The following is a 12,009-nucleotide window of genomic DNA, read 5'->3' on the forward strand; positions in this document are numbered from 1 at the left end:
ATGTATTGGGTGGTAAGTAAGATTTAAACTATATGCTGGCTCTGCCATGAAAAGCAAAGTCAGTAAAGGCAAAATTGAGAAAAGTATATACATGGGGGTATATAGTATTGTGTATATAGTGGGGGTATATCTAATGCTTAATCTTTGGAAGTAAGGAGAAGAGAGAAATAGGAAAGTGTCAGGGTGAATGGACTGAAAGTCCTAGTGGGAGTGAACAATTTGTTAGAATCAGAGTTTTTACTATGTATTATAAATACACACTATATTTTAAAAGTCATTATTATAATTTTATCAGTCAGTATTAGTTATCTTTGCTCACTACGTTTTTTTCATTTAAACTCAATCTCTTCTGGAAATATCTTCTGATGTTTTTAAAGACAGAGTCTATTGGTAGTAAATTCAGTTCTTATTTTTCTAAAAAATCTTGATTTTGTTCACATTCTTGAAAGATACATTTGCTGGAAATCTAGGCTGAAAGTTCTTTTCTCTCATCTTCTTGAAGATACTATTCCTCTGTCTTCCAGCTTCCGTGTTATTATTGGTAAACCATTCTTCATTGAAACTGATTTGGGAGAGGTGATTTTTCTTTTTTTCTCTGGTGTTTTTGATAATCTTATTTCCTTGGTATTCTATAAATTTACTATCACTTGTCTAAGTGTGGGTTCATTTTTTATTGATTACATATTGAATTTGTTAGTCATCCTGAATCCAAAGATTGTTATTTTTCAAATATATCCTTTGGGAATAAATGTTCCTCTAAACATGATTGACTGCTTTGAAAAGGGTAGGGGGTGGGCAGAATGGAAGAATTCCGTAAGCAAACTTGAAGCAGCCTAACTATATTCGTGAGTAAGACTCAAAAGCATTTCAACCTAACAATGCACATCTATTTTCATGTTTGTCAATAATATCTTTCCATACAGATTGTTTGTATACACTGATATGTAAGTTAACATGAAAACTCCAACTACAGTTGTTAGTTGTAGAATGCAAGATTTGTTTACATTACACTCATCTTTTCTGAGTCCCTGTCTTGTCTCAAGCTTCAGGATCAGCCAACTTTGGTCCTTTTTCTTGTAGGAGCTTTCTGGATCAATTTAATCTAGAAAGTATTAGTTATTTTTGATTGGGGTAAATGAGTTTCACCTAAAATATTTTTATGAGCTAGCATTCTAGCATTTATATTTTAAGCCATGTCTCTCAGTTAGTTGAATAAAACATTTGCCACCAGTTAAAGAAATTTCAGTCATGGGCAGACAGGTAAGGAAAATTAAGGACTATATGGAAGAAGGGAAAACCACACTGTATTTTCATGTATATGGGAATTTCTTGAAGTTCCTTTTTGCAAATGCAGTATATCACTAAATATATACATAAATGTATGGGAGTAATTACGATTTAGTCTTTTCAGGGCATGTTAATAATGGGGAATATAATAACACAGGCCCATGACCTGTCTTCCTGTTCATCACCAGTTTCTCAAAAAAAGATGGATAGCAAAATGTCCTAGTTATTTTTCTTTGATTCACATTACCAGCGTTGTTAAAAGTACAGGAAGGTGTTTATTGGTTTCTGTGAATTTGAAGAATTCCTGCTGCCCTAGGTCACGTTCATCTGGCAGAATTCCTTTCCCTAGACCCTCCTTGAATCCACAACCCCTTGCCTCATGCATCCCTTCATTCTAAGCTCCATTTTATCTGCTTCTCATTAACTCTTCTGTGACCTTTATTACATCTTATAACATTTATTTTTAAAAAGCCATTGAGTTTAACACACATATTTCAATTATTTGAATTGTGTTGAGGTGGACATAGGAATAAATAAAGCAACTAACCAGTGCCAAGCCTAAGCTTGGTATATGATTTCTGATTTTGCTAATGAACTACCTTGACAAGGTATAACAGAGTTGTTAGAAATATTGATTTTGCAATCAGAAAGGCCTATATTTGAATATTGATTTCATCATTTGCGTTGTCTTAAGTTTCCTCACCCATAAAATAAACAGGATCACCTGATGCAAACTTACCAAAAAGGTTATGAAGCTTAAGTTTTGCAATATGTTCATGAGACTTTCAGGTTTTGAAAACTGTAAAAGCAAAACTTTTTTTTTAACTTTTTTTCTTTTTTAAAAATGTGTGTAGATGTAAGGGGTACAAGTGCAGTTTTGTTACATGCATATATTGCATAATTATCAAGTCTGAGATTTTAGGGTAGTCATCATCTGAATAATGTGGATGGTATATACTAACTATTTCTCACCCCCTCCTAACCTCCTCTCATCCTTCCAAATCTCTAATGTCTATTGTTCCACGCTCTATTTCCATTTGTGTACCTTATTTACCTCTTACTTATAAGCGGCAACATGTGCTATTTGACTTTCTGTTTCTGAGTCATTTCACTTAAGATAATGGCCTCCGGTCCCATCTATGTTGCTGCAAAACACATGGTTTCATAATTTTTATGCCTGAGTAGTGTTCCATTATACATATATGTGCCAAATATGCTTTTTCCAGGTATCTATTGATGAAGATTTAAGTTGATTTCATATCATTGCTATTGTGAAGAGTGATGTGATAAATATGCAAGTACAATTATATTTTTGATATAATAATTTCTTTTCTTTAGGGTTTTTTATTCAAGTTGAGTTATTTGAGCTCCTTAGAGATTCTGGCTGTTAGTCCTTTGTCAGACGCGTAGTATTTAAATATTTTCTTCCATTCTGCATGTTGTCTATTCACTCTGTTAATTATTTCTTTTGCTGTGCAGAAGCTTTTCAGTTTAATCAAATACCATTTGCCTATTTTTGTTTTTGCTGCATTTGCTTTTGGAGTCTTTATCATAAATTATTTGCCTAGGCAAATGTTCAGGAAAGTTTTCTGATGTTTTCTTCCTGTATTTTTATAGTTTCATGTCTTACATTTAAGTCTATAATCCATCTGGAGTTAATTTTTGTATATGGGGTGAGATAGGGATCCAGTTTCACTCTTCTGCATATGGCAATTCAATTTTCCCAGCCATCATTTATTGAAAAGGCTGTCTTTTTCCCCATGTTTTCATCAACGTTGTCAAATTTTAGTTGGTGGTAGTTGTATGCCTGTATTTCTGGGTTCTGTTCCATTGATCTGTGTGTCTATTTTTGTACAGTACTGTGCTATTTGGATTACTATTACCTGGTATTATACTTTGAGGTCAGATAATGTGATGCCTCCACCATTGTTCTTTCTGCTTAGGAATGCTTTGGCTAATTGGGCTCTTTTTTTGTTCCATGTGAATTTTAGGATTATTTTGTCAAATTCTGTGAAAAGTAATGTTGGTATTTTGATAGGAATTACGTTGAAACTGTAGAATGTTTGGGCTAGTATGGTGATGTTAATAATAGCAAGTCTGATCTGCGAGCCTGGAAGGTTCTTCCTTTTCTTTGTGTTATCTGCAATGTTTTTTGTCAGTGTTTTGTAATTTTCCTTGTAAAGATATCTCACCTCCTTGGTTAAATATATTCCCAGGTATTTTATTTATTTTTGTCACTATTGTAAATGGGATTGACTTCTTAATTTGTTTCTCAGCTTGATGGTTATTGGTGTATAGAAATGCTGTTGATTTTTATATATTGATTTTGCATCCTGAAACATTTACCAAATTCAGTTACTAAATCTAGGAGTCTTTTGGAGACGTCTTTAGGGTTCTCTAGGTGTAGTATCATGTCATCAGCAAACAAATAATTTCTTCCTCTTTTCCAATCTGATTTCCTTTTATTTCTTTCTCTTGCCTGATTTTTCTGGCTCTGAATTCCAGTAACATTTTGAATAGGGGTGGCAAGAGTGGATATCCTTGTCTTGATCCAGTTTTTAAGGAGAATGCATCCAGCTTTTGCAAATTCAGTATGATGTTTTGCTGTGAGTTTGTCACAGATGGCTCTTATTATTTTGAGATATTTTCCTTATATACCTAGTTAGTTGAATGTTCTTATCATGACAGGATACAGAATTTTATCAAATATTTTTTCTTCATTGATTAAGATGATTATACATTTTTTTGTTTTTAATTGTATTTATGTGGAATTACATGTATTGATTTGTATATGTTGAACCATCTTTGCATCCCTAGAATGAAGCCCATTTGATTGAGGTGAATTATCTTTTAATGTGGTATTGGATTTGGTTTTGTAGTATTTTGCTGAGGATTTTTGCATCTTAGTTTATAAGAGGTATTGGTTTATAGTTTTTTTTTCTTTTCTCTCTCTCTCTTTTTTTTTTTTTTTTTTTTTTTTGTTGTTGTTGTTGTCATTGTTATGTCAATGCCTGGCTTTGGTATCAGGGTGAATGACTTTGTAGAAATAATTAGGGAGGATTCCCTTCACCTAGATGTTTTTGGAAGAGTTGTGGGAGGAATGGTACCAGTTCTTCTTTGTAGGTTTGGTAGAATCCATCTGGTCCTGGGATATTTTTGTTGTTGTTTTGGGAAATATATTTTATTACTGATTTAATCTCTCTAGTTGCTATATCTCTTCAGGATTTAAATTGTTTCTAGTTCAAATGTGGGAGGTTGTATGTTTCTAGGAATTAATCCATTTCTTACAGATTTTTAGATTGGGGGCATGTGCTTGTTCATAGTAGTCTCTTTTATTGTTTCTTCTTTCTTTTTTTTTGTATCTTCTTTCTTGTTGTTGTTTTTTCTTGTTGACCGTAGCCAGCAGTCTACCAATTTTGCTCATTTTTTCAAGGTACAATTTTTCATTTTGTTGATTCTTTGTATTCTTATGTTCTCAATTTCATTTAGTTCTGCTCTGATTGATCTTTGTTATTTCTTTTCTTCTGCTAGCTTTGAGTTTTTGTTTTTGTTGTTGTTTGTTTGCTTGGTTTGTTTTTTTTTGTTGTTGTTGTTGTTGTTTTAGTTCCTGGAGATAAACGATGAGGTTAATTTGCGATCTTTCTATTCTTTTGATACAATCGTTCTAATGCTACAAGCATACCTTTGAGCGCTACTTTTGTTGTAGATCAAGGGATTTGGTATGCTGCATTTACATATCCATTTGTTTTAAAACTTTTTAAAATTTCTGTCTTAATTTCATCATTGACTCAGTGATCATTCAGGAGTTTCTTCTTCAAGGCTGGGTGTGGTGGCTCATGCCTGTAATCCCAGCACTTTGGGAGGCCGAGAGTGGGGTGGATCACTTGAAATCAGGAATTCAAGACCAACCTGGCCAACATGGTGAAACCCCGTCTCTACTAAAAATACAAAAATTTGGCAGGCTTGGTGGTGGGCACCTGTAATCCCAACAACTCCAGAGATTGAGTCAGAAGAGTCACTTGAACCTGGGAAGCAGAGGTTGCAGTAAGCCCGGGTCGTACCACTGCATTCCGGCCTAGTGACAGAGAGAGATTCTGTCTCAAAAAAAAAAAAAAAAAAAAAAGAGTTTCTTCTTCAATTTCCACGTATCTGTATAGTTTTAGGAATTCCTCCTGGAATTGATTTCTAGTCTTATTCCTTGTGGTCTTAGAAGATAATTGGTACAATTTTAATTTATTTTAATTACCATACTTATTTTGGGGCCTAACCTATGGTCTATTTTGAAAATGTTCCATGCAGTGATGAAGAAAATGTAAATTCTTCAGTTGTTGAGTAGAATTTTCTGTAAGTCTGTGTTAAGTGCATCTGTGCTAGAGTCCAATTTAATTCCAGTGTTTCTCTGTTGATTTTCTGTCTCAATTATCTGTCTAGTGCTGTCAGTGGGGTGTTGACATCCTCCATTATTATTGTGTTACTGTCTGTCTCTGTTTTTAGGTATAGTGATACTTATTTTGTGAATCTGGTTTATTTGCTGTTTGGTGCATATACATTTAGGATTGTTAATCTTGCTGAATTGATCCTGTTATCATTATATAATAACCTTCATTGCCTTTTAATACTATTGTTGAGTTAAGGCCTGTTTTACCTGACAGAACTATAATTATTCATGATAGCTATTGATTTCTGTTTGTTTGTTTGTTTGTTTGTGGGATATCATTTCTCAGCCCTTTACCTTCAATCTATTTGTGTCTTTACCAGTAAAGTGAGTTTCTCATAAGTAGGAGATAGCTGGTTCATTTTTTTTAAATTTAATTTGCCAATCTATACATTTTAATTGAAGCTTTTAATCAATTTGTGTTCAAGGTTAATATTGATATATAAGGTTTTCTTCCCATCAAAATGTTAATTGTTATCTAGTTGCTCAGTGAATTTATTTTCTTTTTTCTTTTTTTTGTGTTTTTTTTTTTTTGTTTTTTTTTCCTCTCAGTCTGTTTGTCTTTGTGGTTTGGTGAAGTTCTGTCACGTTGCCATTTAATTCCTTTTCTTTCCCCCACTTGTGTAATTGTTTTTTAAGATCTGCAAGTTTTATGTTTTCATGTGTTTTTATGATGTCTAGTACCAACTTTTGTTTCCATGTTTAGAACTCCTTTGAGAATTTTTTTGTAGGCCCTCAGTGTTTGCTTGTCTGGAAAAAACTTTATTTCTCCTCTATTTATGAAGCTTATTCCAGCAGGACATAACAATTGTGATTGATTTTGTGTCTTCAAGTACTTCAGATATAGAATCCTAATCTCTTCTGCCCTGGAAGTTTTCTGCTGAGAAGTCCACTGTTAGTCTGATGAAGTTTTCTTTACAGGTTTCTACACACTTTTTCTGATTTTAGGATTTTTTCTTTCATGTTCACCTTAGACAGTGTGATGACTCAATGTTGTGGTAAAGGCCTTCTTGCAATGATTATCCTGGTGCTTGTTGAACCTCTTGCATATGGATGTCTAAATACCTTGCTAGATTAGGGAAATTTCCCTCAATTATTTTCTTAAGCAGGTTTTTCAAACTTTTTACTTGTTCTCCCTCAGGATTATCTATGATTTGTAGGTTCAGTTGTTTCATGTAATTCCATACTTCTTGAAGGCTTTGTTTATTCTTTTAATTATTTTTTTATTTTTTAATTTTGCTGACTGAATTAATTCAAAAGACCTGTCTTCAAGTTCTGAGATTTTTTTTCTTCTGCTTTGTCCAGTCTATTGTTGAAGCTCTCAACTGGATTTTACAATTCCTTTGATAAACTTTTTATTTCCAGAAGCTCTATTTGTTTTTAAATTGATCTCTTCGGTAAATTTATAATTTATATTCTAAGTTGATTTTCTTATTTTATGTTATTTCTTTTCTTATTTCTTTGGTTTGCAAATTTGGCGTGGATCTTATTGAGCTTTATTTAAATCAATATTTTGATTTCTGGCATTTCAAAAATTTCATTTTGGATAGGATTCGTAGCTGGAGAGTTAATGTGATCCTTTGGGGCTGTCATAGCACTCTGTTTTCCCAGACTTCCAGAATTGTTATGCTGATTCCTTCTCAACTAGAGGAATTGTCACTTCTTATTTTGAATTTACTTTCATTTAGATGGGACTTTTTAAATTACTTAAGATGTCACTATAATATATGTTGAGTAGAATTGTTTGGCTTTCCTTCTGGGTGTTTTCATTAGTGAAGACTGTATTAATTCCTTGGTTATACATAGCTTTCGTGTGGTAATTTCCTCAAATGCCAGTAGTAGTGGTATACTGGGTGTGTTGAACAGGCTCACGGTCCCATGTGTAGCTGGGGTGGCAGAGGTCTCATTCCCAAGTGCTGTGTCCTTGTGACAGTAGATTTTGCCTAGAGAAGTGCAGTTCCACCTCCAGGCCAGGAGGTGGCACTTGCAGGTAAGAGCCAGCTGTGGTGGTATCAGTAGGTTTATGCTGGATCTTTGTTTACCAGGAGCTAAGCTCTCCAGTACCTCAAGAAATGATCTGGGCTATGGAATACATAGCAGTCTGGGCTCCATGATCAAATAGAGGTGGGAGACAAAGCTGGGCTGAGCTGGACAGGGCAAGCCCATACTCCAGGCCCTCCTCATAGTGGGCAGCCTTAATGGGGTGGTGGAGGAGTCATCAGGGCCCTGGTGAAATGCACAGAGGTCTCTATATTGCGGAGAAGGGCTGTTTCATAACCCCTGCCTTAGCAGGTGGGATGTGATTTCTTTCCCTGTCATGCCCTGGGCGGCACACAGGTTATTCAGTTTCTTCACAGCTGCTATTTATTTTCAGGCTGCAATGTAGCCAAGAGCTGTAGCAGCTAGCCAGCCTAGCAGCTCAACAACAAGTTTCCATGCTGTCTCTTAGTGTCTGCAGTGGGGGATCCTCCTCTGCAATCCACCCCCTGCCCCCTAAAACACATAGCTCTGCAGCTTTCTACTGCCCAAACACTGCAGCTCTATGCAGAGAGGGGCGGGGGGCAGGGGCAGGGAGGGTTGGGGGCTTGCTTTTCACAAAAACTCCATGGGAGGCTACACTGCCAGTGGGAAGATAGTTGTCCCTCACAGCCTCAGATAGGCTGTACTGTGGCTCACCTGTGCCAGCTTCTCATGGGAGCAATAACTGGCTTCGTCTGCAGCAGTGGGTGGAGTGGGAAGAAAAGTCCCCTTCTCTATGCTTGGACTCCAGCACAGAGGTGATATGGTCAATAAAATGTAATTTCGGCCGGGTGTGGTGGCTCACGCCTGTAATCACAGCACTTTGAGAGGCCGAGGCGGGCAGATCACGAGGTCAGGAGGTCGAGACCATCCTGGTTAACATGGTGAAACCCCCTCTCTACTGAAAATCCAAAAAACTTAACCGGGCGTGGTAGCGGGCGCCTGTAGTCCCAGCTACTCAGGAGGCTGAGACAGGAGAATGGCGTGAACCCGGGAGGCAGAGTTTGCAGTGAGCCGAGATTGCGCCACTGCACTCCAGCCTGGGAGACAGAGCCAGGCTCCATCTGAGAAAAAAAAAAAAAATGTAATTTCACTCCTCTCTTGCAGAGCTGAGAACAGATACTGTGCCCCTGCTGGACGCTAATCCATCTCCTCAGAACCCCAAGCGGGGAGCTCTAATGCCCTTTGGCGTCTTTTGTTCCATGGGCTACCTTCTTGGTGCTCTACACTTTCCTTTCCAATAGGAGTAGCACTCCCAGAAGCTACATTACTGGGAACCCTGCAGCTCCCTTGGTTCCAACCAACACTGTGCCAATGCTTCCCTCAGAGCAGACAGTAAGAAATGTTCCTGAGAGCTCTTTGGCTATGAAGACACAACCCCTGAGGTTCCCTGGGTAGGACATAGCCTCTCAATGCTCATGCCCCCAAAATGATGCCCTGCCACAGCTACTCGAGTCTGAAAGGAGGGTGAGCATCCTGGCAAGGGTCCACAGTCAGGCGTAACGCCCTCAAGAAATCCCCAAATCAACACTCACACTAGAGTCCAGGAATGCAAGGGCAGAGAGGCTACCCCACAGTTTGGGTACCAGCAGTTTGCAGTAGAGATGAGGGCAGCCAAAATACTCCCACTTACACTTTCCATGCAATACAACTCCCTTGAGGCTCCTAGGTGATCTTTGCCAGTAGAGTTGCTCTCTTCCTCTTTTACTCTGTGCTTCAGTTTTTCGCATGATTTCTCTGTGGAGTTCTAGTATTTTCTCTTTAATATTCTATTTGAGTTATAATTATCGATTCGTCATTTTGTCTACTTTTTAGGAGAATTAGCATCCATGTCCCTAGTCAGCCATCTTGAACCAAGTACAAACCGCACTCTTTTTATTAAAGAGACTCCTTTCCAAAATTTTATAAGCTTCGTGTCTCTCCCTAAATTTTATAAGCTTCGTGTCTCTCCCTAAAAATCAGGTCCTTCAATGATGCTAACAATAAATGTATATGCTTATGAAGAGAATTAGAATAAAATAATTTTTTTCTGACCTCCTTTATTCTTCACCCTTTACCAACTAACTTCTCCTTATCATTCATATATTAGCTTGCTATCATTCCCTTAGGAAAGTTTTCCAAATCTCACCTCCACCCAAAAGCATGTGTGAGGCTCAGTGTTCTCTAAGCACCCTGCACTTCCACTTGCTGACATTTGTCAAAATTATAGTTAAATAATTATTTCTAGCATTTGTTTCTTTCATGTGTATATCCTTTGCTACAGTATAAACTCTGCAAGAAAGTTCTACATCCATCATGTTTATCATGTTTCCTAAACCTGTAAATTGATTAATGTCAATGAGTTAATGAATTGATTACTCATGTATTAATAATCAATGAATTAATAGCTGGCATCCAGGACGTACACATAAATAACCTATTTTTATTAATATACAACTACTTAACTAATATACGAGTAAAATTATAATTAATAATATTAAAATTACAACTAAAATGTATTGTTAAACTGATAGGCTTACTTTATTTTATATTCGACAAAATCTTGGAGGCCTCATGAAAGTCTAGGCCTAAGGATGAAAAGTTTTTGTTGTTGTTCTTATTTTTATTTTTAATGGTGGTGAGATATACATAACATAATATTTATCATCTTAACTTTTTTTCAGTCAATTTTAAATATACAACTTAACATTGACTATAGTCATTTGGTTGTGTGATCAAATATTATGTGTTATTCATTCGTTCTATTATTTTTTGTATGCATTAACCATCCCCATATTCCCTCTGCCATCCCCTCGACTAGCTTTCTCAGGAAAAAATTAAATGTATGCAATTATCACCATAGAATTCTCTTGTGGATTTTATTTTCATTAACAACTGTGGATTTTTATTTCTACAAATTACCACATAATTCTTATACAAAAAAGGGCCAAAATGCAGTCAATAGGTAATCAACTCAATTTTCAGTGTGTTGCTATTGAGAATAGCAATGAGGTAAAAAAAATTCCTCTTTGTACTTAAGCTTTGGAGTTAGAACTGGGTTCAAGTTGATGCTTAAACACCTACTGGTTCTTTAGGAAAAGATGCTTAGTTTTTCTAACTTCTCATTTTCTCATGAAATATTGAGAGCATTTACCACACATTGTTGTTATAAATAGCACATAAGTAAATGAACAAAATTTGACTTCAATATCTAGCAAAACTGATATTTATGGTTACCTATTTTTATTTTAAAAACTATTATAAATCAATGCTAGCTAAACTTTCCAGATGAAGCTATTTTGCAGTAATGAATAAATAATGCCTTTGTTTTATTGTAAAAGAAAAATAATATTTACAAATTTGACTAAATATTTTAAGTACATTTTGGTTTAGGTTTATACAAAGACCTATTTTACATAACTCTGGTAGTACAAAAGAAGATAAATTTTTAAAGAAAACACAACTCTGTTAGTTGCAGCTCTAACATGGAAAGAAAAACAAATACAAAAATATGAATCAGGAATACATGCAATAGTACTTATCAGAAGGTTGTAAGTACTTAAATATTCTTTTTGATATTTGCTGATAACAGCAAAATATTAGCTTTATGAGGTCAACATCAAGTACACACATATCTTCTACGATTTGAAAACATTGTACTGCGCATACTGGAATGAGAAAATGCTGCTGAACAGACTCCAATAATCTTATGGACAATGTGGAATGTTGTGTCCTGAGAAAGTAGAAAACTTCTCATGAGAATGTTTGAAATGTCACTCCGGTTCATTTTAGATCAGAGTGCAGGTGGCTTTACAAAGCATTTGCTGGAGGCTTTGTGTTTATACAGTTGTTGCTTCCAGGATGGTATTGATTGGTTAGGCAACTAATAAAACAAGCAGTGCTGCTTTCATCTGTGTGCATTTTGGGGCTTCTAAAAGATAGAAAACTGTTTTTAATTAGGACATGTTCCCTTCACTGATTTTACTTTTCGCTTCTTTCCTTTTTTTTTTTTTTTTTTTTTTTTTTTTTTTTGTACTTGACCATTTCAACACACATACTTCTCGCATTTTGGAACCTTTCTCCCTGGTCATGATTCCAAACCTCTAGATGCTTTAGCAGGCAAATGGTCCTGAGGGAGACATTCCTTCTCAAACCTCAAGACAGACAAAAACCCTTAACATCAGCAAAACCAACATGGTCTTTATTGTTTCCATTTCATACATTTCGATTGGAAGTTACGTATTTTACTTATATTTTGAGCCTATCTGGATCAAAATTTCTCACTTAAA

Source organism: Papio anubis, chromosome 2 (assembly GCF_008728515.1).
Source record: "Papio anubis isolate 15944 chromosome 2, Panubis1.0, whole genome shotgun sequence".
Lineage (NCBI taxonomy): Eukaryota > Metazoa > Chordata > Mammalia > Primates > Cercopithecidae > Papio > Papio anubis.